At 45.6% G+C, this 22,621-nt stretch overlaps 1 long non-coding RNA gene across 1 annotated transcript; it reads left to right on the top strand.

Annotated features, from left to right (window-relative positions):
- Positions 1-2,838: 2,838 nt before the first annotated feature.
- On the top strand, positions 2,839-21,366 carry LOC141276702 (uncharacterized). Its single transcript, XR_012326669.1, has 3 exons — positions 2,839-3,182; positions 20,403-20,535; positions 21,059-21,366. It is a non-coding gene; the product is annotated as an uncharacterized lncRNA (long non-coding RNA).
- The last annotated feature ends 1,255 nt before the right edge of the window (positions 21,367-22,621 follow it).

Here is a 22,621-nt window from a genome sequence, read left to right as displayed (position 1 = left end):
TACTGGCCCTCATCCTCCTGATGCCTCCATTCCCCATCTATAAAATGGAACAATAATACTTGCGGGTCGAAGCAGAGTTCCGTGTGTACGTATGTTGTGCAATTTATAAAGAGAGCTACGAACGTCTGTTATTAGCAGTATTAGGTAGAACCTTCTTGAAGGAAGGAGAGGAGATGGTAGAAATATTTATACCTGTTTACGATTCTGAAATCCTGGAATCTTAGCTTGTTTCTGTATCTTCCAGCTGGTCTGTGACAAGATGTTGGCTTGTGAACATTTAATCTCTGAAAACTAATTTCCCTCTGGAATATAAGACCGTGGCTGACCTCAACCGTGGGTCCACTTCACACATCCAGGATGGGTTGGAGTGGCCTGTGTCAGGACGGCCACATTAAACACCTCTGGTCTCTACGTTTAGAGGCTGAAAAGAAATTAGTTGGAACCTAAAATGAACTGCACCTTGGCCAGTGGATGTTTCAGAGTAAACTGAGACTCCAATCCACACCATTAGCCCGGTGCCTCCTCACGCCAGTGATAGTTACCCGCTGGATGCAATGAATCAGGTACCCTGGAAGGCGTAGGGCATTTAACGTGCTGGTGACTTCGGGCGGGCTGGTGAAATGCTGGAACCGGGCTCCATTAGGAGACTCCTCCACTGATTGATTGGCTCTTCTGGGTAAGGCTTTCCAGAAAATAAAGGTCTTCTTGGTAGGAATCTAAGAGAACAGGCATCCTGGTTGTGCTGGGATGGCTTTGGAGGCAGACAAATCTAGCTGCAGTGTGGACTCCAGGATGTCAGCGTAGACAGGGCTTGGGGAGCAATCCCATCGAAAGGGAGGTGGCAGGCAGGGCAACATATATCAAACTTTGATTCTGTCCGCTGCGTGCTCCTTTTACTTAGATTGTGTGTTTATTTGGTGAGGGCGGGAGGGAGAGGTGTGCCCTCCCAAACCATCCCTTGAGGGTGTCACTGTCTTGATCCAAATTCAGAAGCTACCACGTCCCATCTATGTGACCTTGGGCAAGTAACTCAGCCTCTCTGAGCTTCTGTTTTCTCATTTGTGTAATGGGAACAGTAATGCCACTCTGGCAGCGTTCTCTGAGATAACATATGGGAAAGGGCTTAGCACAGCGCAGCATCTAACAGGCCCTCAACATCAGCAAGTTCCTTCCATAGCTGGTCCCCAGATGTCTTAGGATCCTAACGAAGGAACCAGATGGGTACTCAGATCTGGAAATCTGAAAACGAGAAGACGTTGGTAAGGTTTTGTGGGGTTTGCCTTTGGATTTCGTGGCTCGCCAACAAGTGTGTTCCAAGAGGATACCACATCTGCCCTCCACATTGTCAGTCGGGAACGCCAAGCAGCCGGTCTACTTGAAAGGGAGCCTTCACAGACTGAGCTATACAGGCAGCGCCAGTCCTGCGGATGAAACAGTCACCATGGCGAATGAATTAGACCAGCGGTTTTCCTAATGTCTGGAGGCAGCAGAATCTTCCTACAGTGGGTTTTTTCTCTGAGTGTTTTCTTCCCCCTCCCTCACTCACAGAGCTCCTAGAGTCTGGACAAGACACAGGATGACAGAGGGAAACATTATAAGCATACGTCCAGTACCATGTTCTTTGCAAGGAATCTCCAGAGGCGCCTTATGGAAGTGGCCGGGTGGCGGGAAACTACTGAATTTGCTCGTGATCAACACAACGAGCCCATTCATTCATTCATTCATTCATGCAAGCATCCGTTCAAGAAGGATTTACGGAAGAGGGCCCCATGGCTTCGTTGTTAAGATAAACTGACACACTTCCCAGGCCCCGCATGTCAATGATGTATCCCAAGCAACAAACAATGCTGGCTCAGTAAGAAATGGAAAGTTGCAAAATCAGCTGCCTCGAGACCTGGGCCAGTGGATTGCAGAGCCCCGCACCTGCATATTGTGTTTCTTTGCAGGGAATCAGACATCTGACTTCTGGTCTACCACACCCCCGATGGCGTGCAAGTGTCGGCCCCGTGTCTGGCTCACAACACACTTACTGAATGGATCTCGGGGAGCCCTCTTTATTGCCTGCAAGTTGTAGCTTCCCAAGGGTTAGGAGTAAGAGGAATAAGCCATTTAAACGAAATTGCTTTTGAAACGCAGAGGAGTTTGAAATCTAGAAGAAAGGGTGCTTGGCCAGACACATTTGGGATCTGGAGGATTCCACAGCTCACGCTGTTTGATGCTTCCATAAACCAGCTGCTTCCACTCTTCCCTAAACATCAGCTCCCGAGGTGGCAAGTCAGCCCAGGGCTCTCTGGGCAACAACAGCTTCCCGAATAATATGCAACCTCTTCTGGAGGGCCCAGCCAATCAGCACGCAGCACACAGACTCCAGGGGAACACAGCTCCCATCTAAAGCGTTCTGCTTCTCTTCTCTCCATGGTTTCCATAACAACAGCTCACACACACACACACACACACACACACACACGCACACACACGCACGCACGCACACACACACACACGCTCAGCAGCAGAGTGTCAGTTCAACTAAGCATGTTTCCCAGCACTTAACACAATAAATTCCTCACCAGGCAGCAGAGATGTCTTCTTACCTGGAATCTCTGGGAGCCCCTGCCTCCAGAGGGCCACAGGGGCTGTGACACTAGCAGCCCGTCCCAGGGACCCTCCCTCTTGTCTCCCCAAGGGCCATCCTTCAGCAATCTGTCCCCTCTCTCCAAGCACACCATACTTGCCTTAAGGTGCCCAGAGGCCCCCAAGCCAAGAAGATAATCTCCTGCATCTTCTCTGATTCCAGGGTCCCTTACGACCCCTTCCCCCAACCCTTCCCCCCACCTCAACTTTATAAGCAGCTCAAAAGAAAACACAACCAAGACTCTGCCTTTGACGGCCTGCAACACAGCAGCCAGATGAGTGAACCCACTGGGATTTGGATTTCATTAGTCAAACCTGGATCAGAGGGTTCTGGGTAAAAGTTTGTCAGGCTCAAGGAGACCTAGCCAAGACCGTGGGAGGAGAGAGGCTGCCTGTGGCTGTAGGGCCACTTCTGGAGGTCTGCATCAGAATGAGAAAAGGAAGCCTCCCCTCTGCAGTCTGCAGACCCATGCTGTGTGGTCCTAAAGCCTCAGGATCAGAGAGGAAGCCCCAGGCCAAAATTTCAGGCTTGGGATTATGGCCCCAAATGGGTAAGCTTCCATCATGATGAAAAATGTATAACGTTGAGTGGATGGTTTTTTGTTTGTTTTGGTCTTTAGAATATGGATAGGATTTAATCCAGCTGTCTGGAGGCTTCAGAGGAGAAAGACATACCTAGCATAGCTCTCGGCACCTAGCAGGAACTCAGCACACGAGGGCTATTGGTTTTTGCCCCTCTCTGCACAGCGAAAGGCCCAGCCCTGCCCAGTCTGGCCTGATTCCTCCTGGGGAGCTGCTGCTACCTTTTACAGGGAAAGCTGCCCTCCCCCCAGCTCAGTGGGCTGTGAGTGTTGGTTTTGCTCCTGTCACCTGTAACTGGGTCATGTCTTACTTACCCGTCTTGTACCCAGCAGAGGAAGTCAAATGAGAGTGTTAACTGAGGACTGGGTTAGTCAACACTGCTGCTCTTTTCTGGTGCGCTTTATGGAAGTGTAAGGCAATCCCAGCTTACGGCAGGGTTTCGGTGTCACCGAGAGTTCCCGGAGCTCTGTGACAGCCTCACACTGAGTCCAGGCAAAGCGTAACAAGCAGCATCTCAAGTTACCTAATCACATGGCGGCAACACCCCATCCCAAGGCCGCACGGGGCCTTGCCGTGGCGCTCCATCTGAGGAGCTCACGGGGCATAAAGAAAACCCTTTCTGTATTTGGGAAATACTATTACCTGGGTTTGACCGAGAGAGGTACCGGGACGTGAAGTGACCTGCTTTAAGACCACACGGTAAGAAGGGGTTGGGCTGAGCGTGCGGCCCAGGCAGCTGAGTGGAGCTCCGTGGCTGGGAGATGACGCACAGAAAGCATCTTACACAGAGCCTGCCCTGGCCAGGCCCTGGGTGGACTTGCTGGGACACTGAACTCGATAACAAAGGCCAAGGCAAATGAAATTTTACAGCATCAGCCTGAGGAACCATGTGCAGAGAACTGCCTTATCCTTGAGAAAGCAGAATGCAGGACACAGGATGCAGAGATGGAGCATCAGGACGCCAGAACACAGGTTAGCAGCTATTTCTTCAGCCCTTACCGGGTGCCCAGTGGCAGGCCTCATGGACTGACCCCCAGGCAAGACACTGCATCGCCCCTGCTCCTATATGACAACATTATTTTTATTAATAATCATAAGTGCAGCAACAATGATAATGGTTAGAAAAGAAAAGTGGAGAGTCTTTTTCTGACCTTTCTGCAGATGGTTATGCCAATCAGAAAAATTTAAAAATACAGTAAATATTCTAGTACCGAACAAATGTAATGGATTAGTACCTATAATTACATTAATTACACTTTAGTTACATGAATATACTTTTTGGAAAAAAGGAAAAACACATAGCATTTCCATACTGGTCTATTGCAAAAATGAGTAGTAACATTATAGTTTCTGGTTTTGATGTGTAAATGCTTTTTTGTTTTTTAAGATTTTTCTTTTTGACGTGGACCATATTTAAAGTCTTTATTGAATTCGTTACAGTATTGTTTCTGTTTTGTGTTTTAGTTTTTTGGCCGCAAGGCATGTGGGATCTTAGTTCCCCAACCAGGGATCGAACCCATGCTCCCTGCATTGGAAGCATGGAGTCTTAACCACTGGACCACCAGGGAAGTCCCTGTAAATTCTTTAATTTGTCCATGCACTTGAAAAATTGATCTTCAAGTTTTCATGCTTGGTGGACAGGATGGACAGATTCATCCATCTACCTTTACTCCTGGTTAATCAGAGAACACTGTTTATTAATTTTAATTTTGAAAAGTGTCTTTCCCATAAATCAAGAGATATAGAGTTATGAAAACTCTTAAAATACATATGGCAAAGAGTCATGAAAATTCAATTTTACCATAAATTCTAGAAATTGCAATACTGTCCATATCTTTGTTTCTCCAAGATCCATTCTACTGTCTATCAAATGCCTCCAGACTTGAACATTTTAAAACACAAATAAAAACTCCAAGTTTGACAGAAGAGGTTGGCAGAACTGACGTGACTCAAGTTTCATATAAAGGCACACAGGAAGAAACAATCACAGGATAAATATAGAGAAATAAAGAAAATTCAGAGCAAGGGGAAGAAAGAAATAAGAAGGGAAAGTCCAGCCAGGGAGGAAAAGTCACATTCAGTGTCAGTGCATTGATGTAGTTGCTAGCGTTGAACCGTAAATTTCACTCTACACTCTGGGCTTCCTGGCAGCCAAAGAGAAACGGGGATGTAGCTGGTCATGGCACTCACATCCACAGAAAAGAAACCGCTGTGGGAGAGTCTTAAGAACAGCTCCTTGGGAACCTGTGCAGGAGATCCCATGCAGGGGCCAGCCAAGTCTACTGAGGGAGGTAAAGAGTTCCAGGACAATCTGATTCTACTTCTGTTTCCCTCCTATACTGGTTTCAGACCAGGAAAGGATGAACTTGGGAAAGAGGTAGCAGGGGCCCCAGAGGCCCTGTGAACAAACATTAGAAAGTGAGTAACCAAGAAAGATGAATTCTATTAAGACATCAGAAAATTTGTGTTTAGCACATTTTAAAACTGAGGTTAGATAAATGGCAATGCTTAATCCAAAGGACTAGATCAATAATAATGAGGAAGGTCAAGGAGAGCAGCAAGGATGGCTTAACGTTGCCTTTGAACTCCGCGTTTCCCCTCCCCCAGCCGCTCCACCTGCCAGGAGGCAGCTTCAGCTCTGGGTCTGGGCACGCAGGGACCCGCACCCAAATCCTGCCTCTAGGGCATCTTCCCTGGTGGTAACGGCAGGCTGACTTGTCACAGAATACCCTCCTGCCGAAAACACTGGCAAACATCGACAAGATGTATTTTTTCAATCTAGTTGAAGCCATCAAAAAATCACCAGGGCAGTGAGAAACTAAGGAGCTAAAAATCTCAGAAAGAAAGCATGAGCTGAGAGAGGAGTCCCAGCTGCTTTTCTCCTCAGCATTTGTCAGTTCCCAAGCAGTGGCTGAGAAGTTGAGCAGAGCTTCTAGGAGTCTATGGGGCTGGGGTCACAAAAAAGGAATTCAGGGTCCAGCAAGGGGGGAGGGCCAAGGGAAATATCTCAGACTTTCAGTTGAAAGTCCCCAAGAAAGCATGATCCAGAAAGAGGTCAGCCTGCAGAAAGTCCGAATCTTCTTTAAAGAGCTCAGTCCTTGATTAGATCAACGGGATGTACAACAAAGCAATACATTTCTAAATAACCCATGAATCAACGTAGAAATCACGATGGAAATTAGAAAATATTTTAATGAAAAGATAATACAGTAAGTCCCCTACATACGAACCTTCAAGTTGCTAACTTTCAAAGATGTGAACATGCCCCAGTGTGCCAGCTGTTGTACTGTACTACTGTACCTTTCAAGGTACTGTACTATAAGATTACAAATGTTTTATTTTTTGTGTTTGTTTGTTTTTTATGTATTATTTGTGTGAAAAGTATTATAAATCTATTACAGTACAGTACCATATAGCCGATTGTGTTAGTTGGGTACCTAGGCTAACGTTGTTGGACTTATGAACATGCTCTCAGAATGGAACTCGTTCATATGTAGGGGACTTACTGTAAAACTAAAACATCAAAACTTATGGGATGCACCCAAAGCACACTTAAGAGAAATTTGTAGCCTTAAATGCATCACTGGAGAAGACGAAAGTTTGAAGAAACAATGAACCAAGTTCCTATCTTACGATTTTACTAAAAGAACAACAAATTAAATCCTAAGATAATACAGGATGGAAATAGTCAACAGCAGGAATGAATGAAGTAGAAAACACTAATGCAACAAAGAAAAACAACAAAGCCAAAAATTGTCTTTTAAAAAGACTAACGAAATTGATAAGCTCCTGACAAGACTAATTTCTTTAAAAAAGGATGAGGAACAAATAATCAATATCAGGAATGAAAAAGAAGACATCACACTATAGCCTACAGCTATTAAATAAGAGGCTGTTCTGAACCAATTTATAGTCTTATATCTTTTAAATAAATGAAATCCATAATAACAAAATCTTTCTACAAAGAAAACTCCAGGACCAGATGGCTTCACCAGTGAATTCTTCTAAATACTTATGGACAAAATGACATTCATCTTACACAAACTCTTTCAAAGAATAGAAAACAAGTGACCTCTCAACTCATTTTTGAGAGCAATATCAAAGACTTAATATCAAAGTCTGACTGGGAAAGAAAATGACAGGTCATTTCTTTCTCCTGAACATGAATGCTAATACTAAACAAAATATTATCAAATTGGCTTTAACAGTGTATGAAAAAGATAATACATCACAACCAAGATAGATTTTATTTCAGGAATGCAAGATTGTCTCAATGTTCAAAAATCAATTAATATAATTTACTATAGTAACAGAATAAGGAAGAAAATCATTGATCAACTCAATAGATTCTGAAAAAATCATTTGCTAAAATTAATCTCAGTGACAGTAAAAGGAAACAAGAACTCTTTTAAGAAACTAGGAATAGAGAGGTGATAACTTAGTAAGATGGAGAAGCTACAAAAATATCTCTAGTAAATATCATACTTAACATTCAAATATTGATACCTTTTCCCAGTATTGAGAACAAAAGAAGGAGGATCCCTGTCTTCATTTCTATTCGTTATTGAACTGGGGGTCTTAGCCTTTGCAATAAAGCAAGGCAAAGAAATAAAATTTTATGAATTGGAAAGAAAAAAAATAAAATTGACATCATTTATAGACTACATGATTACATATGTAGAAAATAAAAAATAGTTTGTAGAAAAACTGTCAGAATTAATAAGTAAATAAAACAAAGTTGTTCAATAAAAGAAGTCAACCTTGCTTGATTTACTTATGAACTCTGACAGTTTTTCCACAAACTGTTGTGTATTTCCTACATATGTAGTCATGTAGTCCCTATTTTTATACAACAGAAACAAAAAGCAGACTCCAAAAAAGAAAACATCAATAAATTAGACTACATTAAAATTTGGATCTTCTTTTCATCAAAAAAATTAAGAGTGAGAAGGGCAGCCACAGAGAAGAAGATAATTGTAATTCATATGACTGACAGAGAACTCATATCCAGAAAATACAAAAAACTCCTATGTATCACCAAGAAAGACACACAACCCAATAGAGAAACGGGGAAAAGACCCAAACAGGCCAGTAATGACCAATAACATTTGAAAATGTATTCAATTATATTAGTCATCAGGGAAATGCAAGGTAAAATGCACTCATCAGAATGGCAAAAATAAAAAGACCAACAATATCAAGTGTTGGTGAGAAGGCAGATCCCCCCCACCCCCCCGCCAAAAAAATCTCATAGCTGTTAGGGGATGGCCAAAAAGTTCGTTCAGGTTTTTCTGGAAAGATGTTAGGGAAAAACTCAAACGAACTTTTTGGCCAACCCAATATTTGTTAGGAGTATGAACTGGTACAGCCACGTTGCAAAACTATCAGGATCTACTAAAGCTGACCATATGCGCACACACACACTATGACCCAGCAATTCCATTCCTTGGTCTACACCACACAGAAATGTATACACCAACATACGTATACAAGAATGTTCCAAGCAGCCTTATTTGTAATAGGCCCAAATTAAAATCTACCCAATGACCAGCAGCAGATGAATGTATAAATAAATCGTGGTAGATGTATACTAAGGAAATTTTTACAGCATTAAAAATGAGAAAACGACTTGCATCCTTAACAACATTAGATCAACTTTACAGACATAATACTGAGTTGGGGGTGGGGGAAGCCAGATAAAAAGAATGCATGATGTACAATTCCATTTTTACAAAATCAACAGACAAGCAATCTAATCTTTGGTGACCAAAATGGTTGCCATCGGGGAAGAGGTGACTATTGGAGTAGGCGTGGAGGGATTTCTCCGATGCTGGTAATATTCTAACTCCTGTTTTGGATGATGGTTACACAGGTGGGTTCACATTTGTGATAATCCATTAAGTAGCACACTACAGCTTTCTTTATGTCCATTCTACTTCAATCTTAAAAAGTTTATTTACTAGCTAGCTGTGTGACAGTGGCAAGTTACTTAACTATGCTGAGCTTGTCCTCATCTATAAAATGGGTATAATAACAACCACCTCAAAGGATTGCTCTGAGATACAAATGAAATAATGTATGTGAAAAGGACAGCAGAGACAGACTTCCCTGGTGGCGCAGTGGTAAAGAATCCACCTGCCAATGCAGGGGACACGGGTTCGAGCCCTGGTCCGGGAAGATCTCACATGCCACGGAGCAACTAAGCCCGCAAGCCACAGCTACTGAGCCTGCAAGCCACAACGACTGAAGCCCGCGTGCCTAGAGCCCATGCTCCACAGCAAGAAGAGCCACTGCAATGAGAAGCCCATGCACCGCAACGAAGAGTAGCCCCCGCTCTCCGCAACTAGAGAGAGCCTGCGCGCAGCAACCGACCCAGCCAAAAATAAATAAACAGACAGCCAAAAATAAATAAATAAATTTACAAAGAAAAAAAAAAAGAAAGCAGAGGGTGGCTGAATAAATGGTAGCTGCTTTGTTCTCACTCTAAAGGATTTCAGCTATTTCACTGTTTACTTCTGGGATTATCTGGGCTTGGCTGCTTGCAGAAGCAGCCAGTCCCCTTCTTGGGCACACTGTTCAGCAGCAAACCTGGGAATTTTCGAGGTTAGTGGTCCTCACTCCTACAGAGGGATTAGCTGCTGGGGCATGTGGTCAGGATGAGGACACAGACGCAGCTTCTGTCATCCCAGACAAGCTCATGCCTCTGACTTCCCCACAGGAGACCCAGAGGCAGGTCCCCAGGAGGACCCAAGACAGGGAAATGTAGTCATTTGATCCAGAGGAGGTCGGTAGAGCCGGGACTTTAATGAAAAAGGGATGCAGGGCAGGCAGCAGCCCTTGCAGACTGTCAGTCCCCGAGCAGGGAGAGTCCAAGGGAAACCCTACCTGAGACTCCGGGTGATGGGGGAATGGCTCACTGGGGCACCTGGGTAATAATGTGGGTGCTGTGATGGCCTGGAGCACACAGACCACCCATCCTGCTTATGAAGAGGGATCTGCAGTCGCGGCTGTTTTCTGGAAGTCATCATGCAATATGGACTACAGCTGCTTTTTGTCAATTCCCATTTTCTAAAAGGCTTGGTTGTGGTTTGTGCCTTTTGGGGGCAGACCCCCACCCCCTCTGAGACCTGGCTTTGTCAAGTTGCTTCTTCACTTTGAGAGGCGACACCTTCAAACCCAGAGTTTACCTAAATCTTTCCTGATTAGAAAAAAAATAGCTGGGGGGGTCTGGCTAAAAATGCCGATTCCTTGGCCTCAACCCAGATCCACTGAGTAAAATCTTTAAGGAGAGGGGCCTAGGAATCTATAGCTGTAAAAAGAACCCCAAGGGATTCTGATGGTCATTCAAATTGGGAAAACCATCCTTCAACCTGGTAGCATCTCTGGTAACTCTTCCCACTTGGGATAACCCCCTGCTTTTTTACCCAAGTTTCTCTTTTTCTGTGGGATAAGCTCTCCTGATGGTAGTTCCAAGCTCTGTCCACCCCAAGTTATCAAGCCTCTACTTTGTTCAGGCCCAGAGCCTGGAAATTTGTAGCCGTGGGCCCTACCTGCCTGCCCATGATGCTGAGACAATGTCCTCTACCGCAGCTTCATACCCCTACCTGGGGGAAATCCAGCTAAATGATATATTATGCAATTCAAACTAAAATGCATTTTTTGGAGAATTTTGGAATGATTGGTAACACCATGAGGTAACTCAAAGCCACCCTGCAAAATCACTGCACACTTCCATAGTAGTATCTTGAGAGTTATAAACTAAAATAACATTACCTGCCAGGTAACAGTACTTTTCCTAATCAGTATTTCTCAATAATTACTTGTGCAGGAGCTACTGCTCAGAACTAAGAGTTAGAATATCTGATGTGGTACATATGTACACAATAGAATACTACTCAGCCATAAAAAAGAACGAAATAATGCCATTTGCAACAACATGGATGGACCTAGAGATCATCATACTAAGTGAACTACGTCAGACTGAGAAAGACGAACATCATATGATATCACTTATATGTGGAATCTAAAAAAAAAAAGATGATACAAATAAACTTATTTACAAAACAGAAACAGACTCACAGACATAGAACACAAACTTATGGTTACCAAAGGGGGAAGGAGGAAGAGGGATAAATTAGGAGTTTGGGATAAACATATACACAATACTATATATAAAATAGATAAACAAGGTTCTACTGTATAACACAGGGAACTATATGCAATACCCTGCAATAAACCATAATGGAAGAGAATATGAAAGAGAATACATATATATAAAATTGAATCACTTTGCTGTACACCAGAAACTAAAACAACATTGTAAATCAACTATATTTCAATTTAAGAAAAGAATTAGAATATGCGTCTTAGTCTAAGTTCTGATATCAATGAGCCAGGGGAGATGGCTCTATCTAATTGGGTTTCTTCGTCTTTTGTATGCAAAGGTGAGAAGGGTTTACCTGCTTTCCAGAGTTCTTGTCATCAACTGGGGCCAGAGAAAGGGCCCAGCACATAGATGACAAAGGTTTCATTGAACGAAGGAAAAAATGAACGAATAAGTGAGTGAGTGAATAAATGGTGCTACACTTAGTTATTTATTAAGAATAACTAAGAACAAATGTTAGATCTTTGAAAAAAATAAATCCCATAAGGTATGAGGCTGAGGTTCTCTGAAGTGGTGCCTAATTTGGAGATGGAGTCCTGCCGGGAGAATGTTCTTCTCTGCCGGTGTCTGTGCTGACCCTCTGTGCAAGCTGCTGGCTGCCCGAAAAGACACGTTGGCGATCTCCACTTGGGTTTCTCCTTCTTTTGTCTCTCAGCACATTGTTGCATCGGGACTGCCAGGGACCAGAATTTGGTGACAGCTTTCAGGTTTGGTTTGCCAATGACAACGTCTGGCTGAGTGTGGGGCTTCCGTGGTGTAGCTGGCCCATGGCCTTGAATTTCTTCCGGATTCAGTGGGCCCGCTGCATTACCCAAATGGCCTCTTGCAAATGGTGTCTCAGAAATGAGAATGCACGCATGTGTGAGTGTGTAAATGTGCACGCATGTGCACATAGAGAAGACAGTCCTTGAACACCCAACCTCTCAGGTGCCTGGCCTTGAAAATGATATTAGAGCATCTTCATCACCATCTGCAAACATGCCTTGTCATTATTTGCAAAGCACCGTTCTACAGGATAATGAGATATGGTACCGTCCATAAGTTTACAGTCTAAGTTAGATAAAATGTATATACATGGTTAATCAACCCTATCCAATTAATATCCATCAGGTTTCTAGGTTGCATGCCTCAGAAACCAACTCTGGATAACTCAAGCAGAAAATGGAACTGTTGGGGAGGTTAAAGGAGCAGGCTTAGTAAATGGTCTTCAACCAAGGGATCCAGGAAGGAGAGACAAACTTATGCCATCAATGGACACAGCTGTGATTACTGGGCTGTCCCCACCACGCTGGCCACTCTCAGTTCTAATCTCATCATCCTTGCATTGTTAGCTTATTCACTGAATAAATAATCTAGGAGGAGGCTGGCACTGTTCTAGAACAGCAGATTCAGGCATGAACCCAAAAGACAAAACCATCTGCCTTCACGGAGCTGGCATCCTAGTGGGGTCATCTCGCACTCACTCAGGTTGGGCCAAGCTCAGTCCTATGCTTTTGCCCAGGCTGCTCTGTGCCCCACAGTGAATTCCTTCAAGGAAGAGGATGTAGATACCGGGCAGTTAAAAAATGACAGTTTTGGGGACTTCCCTGGTGGTGCAGTGGTTAAGATCCCGCCTGCCAATGCAGGGGACACGGGTTCGAGCCCTGGTCCGGGAAGATCCCACATGCCGCGGAGCAACTAAGCCCATGCACCACAACTACTGAGCCTGTGCTCTAGAGTCCGCAAGCCACAACTACTGAAGCCCGCGCGCCTAGAGCCCGTGCTCCGCAACAAGAGAAGCCACCGCAACGAGGGGCATGTGCATCACAGTGAACAGTAGCACCCGCTCACCGCAACTAGGGAAAGCTCACGCGCAGTGACGAAGACACAACGCAGCCAAAAATGAATAAATAAATACATCTATTTTTTTAAAAATAAATTAAAATGACAGTTTCCTACTACAACCTAAGTTCCAATCAAAGTCTAAACAATAAATGGAGAGATGTTCAGAGGAGGTCAAACTCTCTTCTGGGTGGGGAAGAGAATGTGCCTTGGAGAAATTAAATACTTGGGGGGGAGCAGTGTGTCTAAGGGCCCAATTGGGAAAGTGCGCTCTCAGCTCACTGGATTAGAAGAATTTCACAGAATGAGACTTTGTTCAGAAAGACCTAGAACAAAAATCCCATCCTTGAAGGACTGGGAAGGAGAGTGTTTTGCCAGCAGGGCCTTGAGATCATGAAGTTGAAAGAGCAATTTTAAGTAGATGCAAAGGAACTGTCCAATTGCTTCCTCCTCCCAGCCCAAAAGTAGCCAGCGTAAGCCCCTGTTGGATGCAGAGGCCACATTGGAGCCAAATGACCACCATGGTAGTGACAGTGACTGTGGAGGTTCTGGACTCTGAGAGCAGAAAGTAGTCCGCAAAAGAATTCCTCGCCCTTCAACAAGAAACGGACATAATGCCATCAGAAAAAGAGAGGCAGAGCCCCAAAATTTAAGTACATCTTTGTGTCAATTTGTTCTTCTTACAAAATGGAGATACTAGACCCTTTCTTGCCAAAATCAAATGGATGTTGATGATAAACTGAGAGTGATATAGTGAAAGGGATACAGGATATGAGACGCCATGGGAGCTGGTCTTACATCCAAGATTTACGAGCTGTGTGACCTTGGGCAAGTCACTCAGTTTTTCTGAATCTGTTTGCACATCAACAATATAAGCATAGTAATTCTTGACAGGTGTGTAAAGGATAAACAAATAAGATAATGTATGTGAAAGTCTTTTAGAAGTTACAAAGCGCACCACCACTATAAGGAGCTATAAGTATTATCCTTTAATAAATACCTGTGGCTGTTATCAGTAAACTACCATGAAGAGTTTTGAAGATGTTTATTAAATAACTGATCCCCACTGTTCCTTCCCCTGCATTACCCTTAGGCTGCCGGCCTGCCCGGCAAAGCACCTGCTCGCCTCCAAAATCAGCCAGTGGCCAGAGGCACTGGAACCCTTTGAGCCACATGCTTCCCAAGCGGGCATGGGAGTGATAAATCTTGTGTATTGACCCAGGAAGAAGCCTCGACAACAAAGCCCAATTTATTATCTTAATAAATCACAAATTGTTCCTGCAGCAACTTCCTAAGACTGTGCAAAACATCACAGACTCTAGGAAGAAAAAAGGAGAGCCTGGCTGGACGGGAGCTGAGCTGGGCCCATCAGGCCCAGGCAAAGTTAGAGTGCGCCCAGCCGACCCCGTGAAACAGTCCCCATGAAAGGCAGACGTTTGGTAGGAGTGGGCTGTTTTCCCCCCATAATTTACAAGCCGTCCATGCCTGCTGCTAATATGTAGACGCTTGCCTCCCCAGACTGGCTCAGTGGGTTAGAGAAGGTGTTTCGGGGTGTTTGGGCACCAGCTCACCATGGCGGCTTAATTTTTTAACATCAGCCATTCTCCTGCACTTCTGCAAAGTACTGCCTGTACAGTCCATATTTAATGTCTAAATGAAAGCGAACTAAAATTTATTTTGTTTGGGGAATTCCACAGCTCCCTCTTGAGATAAGTGGAAACACCCTGGGGTGATATAAAATTGAGGCTGGGAATTGCTGTGTTGGAGTGCCATGTGAATGAGGTGAAGGTCAGGGGTTCAATCCCCATGTGAAGGGAGCAGTTAATTTCACTCCAACTCATGGCCTCAGATTCCACCCTTAACCCTGGCCATCTGCCTCAAAGATGAGCCACTGGTCCCCAGCAGGACGGAATGAGATAGAAGGGCCAGATCCATGCAAATCCATCAACCCTGTAGAAAGACAGCCCAAAGCCTGACCCACGCGTAATGTGCCAGGATCTTTAATTTTGCAGATGACAGCACTATTACATTATTACTTTATGTTAGAGTGTAAACACACGAAAATATGGAAGGGTCCCATGAATGAGATGTCATGGGGCCCATGATGTCTGAGGCATGACTCTTCGTTCCCAAGAGTTTAGCTAACTTGCTAGGGAGACAGCTTAATAAATGTGATGTATGTAGGATGGTCACACAGCCGATTTTTGTTTATCCTTAAGAGGGGGAGAAGAGGTGTGGACACCTACAGACAAAAGGTAATACAAATATCACTCATCTTTAGTTTGGAATAGACGATACAATTTAGGGACAACAGATTGCCCTTCTCAATTACGCTTTCCTTTAGCTAATAGTAATATTACTTTGCATTCACTGGACATGCAAGAAAAAAGAGCCCAAATGCTCAGCTGGATGAAGAAAGGGCATTTATCCCAGAGAAATGAAAACTTATCTTCACGCAAAAACCTGTACATGAATGTTTATAGCAGCTTCATTTGTAATCATCCCAGACTGGAAACGTCCAGACGTCAAGGTGACTGGTTTAACAGACTGTGGTCCGTCTGCATCATGGCATACTGCTCAGCAGTAAAAAGGAAAAACTATCTTTTTATATATATTTTACTGAAGTATAGTTGGTTTACAGTGCTGTGCTCATTTCTGCTGCACAGCAAAGTGACTCAGTTATACATATATATATTCTTTTTCATACTCTTTCCCATTATGGTTTATCACGGGATATTGAATATAGTCCCCTGTGTTATACAGCAGGACCTTATTGTTTATCCATCCTATATATGCTAGTTTGCATCTGCTAGTCCCAAACTCCCAATCAAAAGGAACAAACTGTTGATACACGGAGCAGCTTGGTTGAATCTCCAGATAATTATGCTGAGTGAAAAAGTCAAGGTTACACGCCATATGGCTCACTTTTAACAAAATTCTTGAAATGACAAAATCATAGATGTGGAGGGCAGGTTAGCAGTTGTCGGGAGTTAAAGATGGGGGGTGGCTGGGTGTGAGTAAAAGGAGTATCGCTTATATGTGGAATCTAAAAGAAAAAATGATACAAAGGAACTTATATACAGAACAGAAATAGACCCACAGACATGGAAAACAAACCTGTGGTTACCAAAGGGGAAAGCGGGGAGGGATAAATGAGGAGTTCGGGATTAATAGATACACACTATTCTACATAAAATAGATAAACGACAAGGACCTACTGTATAGCACAGGGAACTCTACTCAGTGTTTTGTAATAACCTATATGGGAAAAGAATCTGAAAAAGAATGTGTATATATATATATATATATATATAACTGAATCTCTTTACCATACACCTGAAACTAACACAACACTGTAAATCAACTATACTTCAATAAAAAATAAAATAATGTTTTAAAAAATGGAAGTAGGGGGCTTCCCTGGTGGCGCAGTTGTTGAGAGTCTGCCTGCCGATGCAGGGGACACGGGTTCGTGCCCCGGTCCGGGAAGATCCCACATGCCGCGGAGCGGCTGGGCCTGTGAGCCATGGCCGCTGAGCCTGCGTGTCCGGAGCCTGTGCTCCGCAACGGGAGAGGCCATAGCAGTGAGAGGCCCGTGTAACCACAAGAAAAAAAAAAAAAAAAGTAAGTAGGTGTGGCTATAAAAGACCAACATGAGAGACATTCGTAGACGCTCATGATGGAAACATTCTGTCTTGACTGTCTCAGTGTCAACATCCTGGTTGTGATATTGTATGATAATTGCGTAGGTGTTACCAATAAGGGAAGCTGAGTACAAGGTACACAGATCTCTCTGTATTATTTCTTACAACTGCATATGAATCTACAATAATCTCAAAATGAAAAGTTTAATTAAAAAAAGAGTCACCCGTCATCTGTGTATGATGGAGGGCGGTGTTACGCACCCAGAGATTCGGGTCTGTTGGGAATATCACAGGCTGGCCTTACTCTCGTCCTTATCAACATGCCCCCTCTTGCATTCCTCAGATAGAAACAACATGTACCTAGGAGTAGGCGGGCTGGGCCAGGAACTGCACGAAAGTGTCAGGACTCCAGGTGACGGGATTGGCCAGCGTGGAGACTCCTGGCAGTGTGACAACCAGGAGGGCGTGAATTTAGGGCAAGAAGCTGCACTGTGGTGCTGGGGGTCAGAGAGATCAGAGGACTGGATTAGGGGATGGACCAGCAAACAAGGAGATCATCAAGAGTCTAAAAGTATTTTTCGCCAATAATAAGGGCTGGGGCCACATAACAAGGGTCGCGTTAAGGTCCTACTAGGCGAGAGAGACACTTGTGTGTCTCCTCCTTTGTTCAAGAAATATTTAGTGAGAAACTCCCAGAAGACAGGCACCAAGGTAAGTGACCAGGACACAGACCTGGTCCCTGGAGCTCACTAACAAAGGAAACAGTAGCAAGGATGCTTGAAAGCACTTTGAAGGGAGACCCACTCCTGATAAGGCAAGGAAGTGACAGGGAAGCAAGATCTGACAGGTTAAGTGTGGGACTGAGGGGGCAGGGGCAGGATTCATGCAGAGGGGACAGGATCGCATGGCCCTGAGGTGAAAGCACTATCGCCACAGGTTGGGCTAGTCTGCAGAGGCTGAAGAGGTTACTCGTGGTTCCTCTAATCTGGGCATCGGGATACATGGCTGGTGTTCATGGGCTGGCCCAGTCGGAAGTAAAGGCTCACGGCAGGAAAATCCTGCAGAATGGGCCATTAGTCACCACACTCAATCAGCGGATCAAAAAGAACCTCAGGCCGAGAGAGGTTCTCAAACTCTGGATTGCTGTCCCCTGGGAAGGTCAGAGCTTTGAAAAATCTATAAGGCCCTAGTGGATGCTTTGATCCTCACAGCTCAAGGTGTACCTGGTGGGCCTCCTACCTCTGCTGGAACTCTCTGACTGCCAGACGGGCCTCCCGCATGGAGGAGGCATCATCTCTATGGAGCTGAGAGGTCATGTGGACCCCAGGGAGTGAGGAGTCACGAGTCCTCAGCAGAAAGGAAGGTGACACCTTCTAGCTTGATTAGAGGTTCACACTCCCAAAGAGTCCTTCAGCAGGACGGGGGCTCTTCTCTGACTTTTCATTTCCTGGGGACGTTCCCTACTTGGCCTGTGAGAGAGGCCATTGTCGTCCAAGTGAGCAATGGGCCAAGAGCCTCCCAGTCTTCGGAAAGCAGAATTCAGGATGCTGGAATAGAACAATAACTCCTTCATACTTTCAACAACTATTTATTGAGCATATACTATAAGCCAGGCCCTAGTGCCAGTCCCAGTGACCCAACAGTGAGCAAACCATGCTTTCTGTCCCCAGGGAGCCTACAATCCACTGCGTCAGTCAAAGAGAAGGTAGGTTCATCAAACTCTCAAAATAATAGGGTTTAAATAAGCTAGAACCTCGCGCTTCTCTCACATATCTGTGTAAGTGTAAAGCAGTCCAGAGTTCTTACGCCAAGACATGGGCGCCTTCCATCTTGTGGCTTTGTCATCTCAAGGATGTTGCCCTCATCCATTTAGTCCAAGATGGTTCACCACTAGGACGCATTCCAACAAGCAGGAAGGAAGTGGTGGGTAGAAGAATGAGAGGCACAAACCTCTCCCCTGAAAGGCCCAGAAGTTGCACACACTGCTTTAGCACAAACTCTATTTACAGGAATTAATCCTATGACCCTATCATGATGCAAGGGATCCTAGGAAGTGGGGTCTTTAACTAGACAGCCGTGTGCCCAGCCCACTTTCAGTTATCGTGGAAGAAGGTGAGCGTGGATATGGCGGGTAAGCAGTCATCTCGAATTAAGCAGGGAGGTGAGTAGCAACAGGACACACCTCTTCCGGAACAAAAGCAAATGAATGGTCCAAAGCTGGGCAGAAAAGGAAAAATCTACAAATGCACAGGACCTAAAGGGCAGTAGCAAAAAAAAAAAGGGAACACTGACGTTCACACAAAGCTTCGGAACATCTAGGAATGTTATCTGTATTTCTTTCGGAGGCCGGCATCACCCCACACACTACTATAGGTGGGAAAGGGGTGAAGGGGGTGCAGCCTGAGGCAGATCTGATGAAGTGAGCTTCTCAAGGGTGGATGCTTTTGGTTCCAGAACTGTCCATCATGAAAAGGCATCAAGAGGACTAATGGTGCTACCCGTTAGTGGTGCCAACCCGTTGCCTTGCCAACCATCCTGATGGCCACAGTGATGCTGGTGGTGATGGCAATGTAGATGCTTTGTTTCACTGGAGCAGCAGTGAATTACCTTAGCATCCTTTATGAAAGGACCAGTGAAGTACACACCTTAGTTGGAGCTATGCTGGTAAGCAAGGGAGAAATTGACATTTGTGGGCATCCTAAGCCCTTCCTCTGTAGAATAGGAGCTGGACCAATAGCAAGTCTCCCAGGGGTGGACAAGTCCAGACTCGTAAGATGGACTCACCACCCCTCACCACCCATCATCCCTCCCCAGCGTGTTTCAGATTTATCGTGCTTTTCATAGTCTCACATAAAATGCACAAGAATAGTGGAGAATAGCTTCCAGTGACTGCACCCTACTACGTTCCAGGCACGGAGCTCAGCATTCAACAGCATTTACGTGGGTTTCCCACTTTACACAATGCTTTTGCAATATATTAACTGGGTCCTTTCTCTGTGGAGTAAGTGTAGTGAGAATCAGAGTTATTCCCATTTAACAGATGAACAAAATGTGGTCCATGATGTACCTAAGATCACGTGGCCAATCCGGAGCCAAGGCTGGCCCAGAATCCCTCCTCTCCGGTGGTCACTTCCACCGAACCCGCCCTTGTTCAGGCCACCTTATTTGGGGATTTCTCTTCCAGTACCACGCGCTGGGCTGTGCAGTGATGTTCTAATATAGGTCAAATCCCACGGTAGGTAAACTCCACGCACTGTCTGTAAACCCTAAATTATAAAACAGAGGAATTAGAGAGTCATGGTTTTCTTTAAAAAGGGGGGAGGTTTGCAAAAGTCTTCCTTGAAGGTCCTCTAGGGCAATTATGATATAACAGCCTCTGGAATAATTCCTTTTCCATTCCACTCTCAGGAAGGCACCTGCTTCGGGGCGGGAAGCCCGTCAGTTCAAGAACTTGAAGGGAGTCCTGCGGGGCCTGGGGAGCGCAGGGGTGGTTTAGGGGAAACCCAATGTTAAGTAACTAGACTGTGGGCTGGGGCTTGTGATTTTTTTTTTTTTTCCAGTTTTTAGCCTCCATCATCCGTCAAGTTCTGAGGGACCAAGCAGTGCACAGTATGTCGGGTCTACTGTGAGATTCAGCCAGCACGGAGCCGGGCTGAAACTCAGTCCTCATCTTACGTGACCTCCTGGCATCACGTGAGCCAGCTGATCACCCCTTCCTCCTGAAACAGCCCCTCTCCCTCTCCCCCGCCACCTCCTTCCTCACCTCCTCCTTCTCCTGGTTGCAACGCACCTGCCAGGTTTTCCTCCTGCCTTGATGATCTCCTCCAGGGTCCTGACTGTAAATACCTTTCTTCCACTGATGATACCAAAGTCTTATCTCCAGCCCAGATCTCCCCCCTCAGCTCCAGACTCAGAGCTCCAACCGCCTTGACGTCTGACTGGCATCTCCAGCGTATCCTGTCCAAAAGAGAGCTCCTGATTTCCTCTCTCAGACCCGGGTTCCCCAATCACCCCAGCTCAGGGAACAGCAGCTTCATTCTCCCAGTTGCTCAGGACAGCTCTTCCTCTGACACCTTAGATCGCATCTGTCAGGAGGTCCCACTGGCTCCCTGTTCAGAATATCCAGAGCCTGACCCTGCTTCAGCCCCGATGCAAGCCACCATCCCCCTCCCCCGGGTTATTTCCACAGCCTCCTAATCAGTCTCCTTGCCTCCAGCCTCGTCCCCTCAGTGTGGCCTCAGTCCAGCGGCCAGAAGGACACTGCTAAAACCTAAACTGGATTGGGTCACCTCGCCGCTCCAAACCCTGCTGCGGCTCGCACCTCCCTCGGAGAACAGCAAAATCCTCGGGACAGCCTCCAGGGCACACTGTGATCTGTTCCCCACACACCTACTACTGTCACTTCATCTCGTCTCCTCCTGATTCCCCAACCCTGCAGCACTGACCTTGCTATGCCTAGAACACCCTGGGCACACTTGTGCTTTGGGGCCTTGGAATTCACTCTTCCCTCCAGCTGGGACCCTGCCCTCTCTGGTAGTTCTCCCCCATCCTTCAACAGTACCTACCCTGCAATGTCTTTATAAGGATTAGAAAGAGCATGGGCAATCAATAAATCAATCAAAATCTTTAAAAAAAGAAAGCGCATGTGCAAAACTAAATAAATAAAAATTAAAAGAAAAAAGAGCATGGGCAAAAAATTAAAATTTAAAAACAGTGCATGTCCAAAAATAAATAAATAAATAAAAATTTAAAAAAGAAAGAGCATGTGTCAAAAATAAATTAATTAAAAGTCAAAAAAAAAGAGAGAGAAAGCGCATGTGCAGAAAGCCAGTGCAGGGCCTGGCACGGGGTAATTCGCTGCTATTATTATTGCTATTTAGAGGAAAATCGGAAAATCTAACCCAGTAGGTCTCCACACCCTGCTGACCTGGCTGACCTCCAGATAGGTCATCGGCGCTCCTCTACTCGCCGTGCCGTGGGAGGGGACGCAAGCTAGTGCGGAGTCCCCATCACCCCTCTGTTCAACAGCTTCACTGTAAGCCATCCACCGTGCAGTCAACAATATTTATGGATATTTGGGGTGTGGCAGGAGCTGGGGAATCCAAGGAAAAATAAGACCCTGGCCTCTCTCCTCACGGCACTCGTCGTCCTTCACAGGGGATGAGCGGGTAGACCACTGATGTCAGAGGGGGTGGTAAGTTCTAGGAAGTTCCGGGGTCCATCTGTTGCCTGCCCAGCGCCTCCCGTTTCCTCCCATCCCACACCCTCACACACACATTACGCCCAAGGTTCCAGACAATCACAAGCAAGACAAACTGAGCCCTCGGCACATCCAGTTCTGCTAACCGTGTAGCAGCCGCTGTAACACAAACTCCCGAGGATTCCTGCTGAGGCCCGGGGGTGAGTATCTCCGCCTCAGCTTCGTCATACTGCAGTTTGGTACTGACGTAAGCTGGTCCACCATGGGATGCAGGGCAGTGAGGAGAGAGGCCAAAGGGGCCTCTCTGGACCAGCCCAGGAACCGAAGGGAGCTTAAACAAAGGCCAGGGAAGCTCCTGCCTGGTGGTAGAGGAAGGTTTTTCGGGCTGATGAAGTCCAGGCTGGGGGTGGCGCCCAGCCCACATTCCTTAGCCTAGCTCCAAAGCAGACCCCCAGCCCTTTACCTCCCAGCTGCCGTTTGCCCTTAGGGCCAAGGTCTTCCCTCAAATGGGTACCCCGGGGGGAATGATTCACCAGAAGGGTGCGGGAGGGCCTTCAGGAGGAGGGTGTTTGTCTCCCC

Source organism: Tursiops truncatus, chromosome 16 (assembly GCF_011762595.2).
Source record: "Tursiops truncatus isolate mTurTru1 chromosome 16, mTurTru1.mat.Y, whole genome shotgun sequence".
NCBI classification, from domain to species: domain Eukaryota; kingdom Metazoa; phylum Chordata; class Mammalia; order Artiodactyla; family Delphinidae; genus Tursiops; species Tursiops truncatus.
The sequence above is the reverse complement of the archived record's forward strand: the minus strand, read 5'-3'. Positions and strand labels throughout refer to the sequence as shown.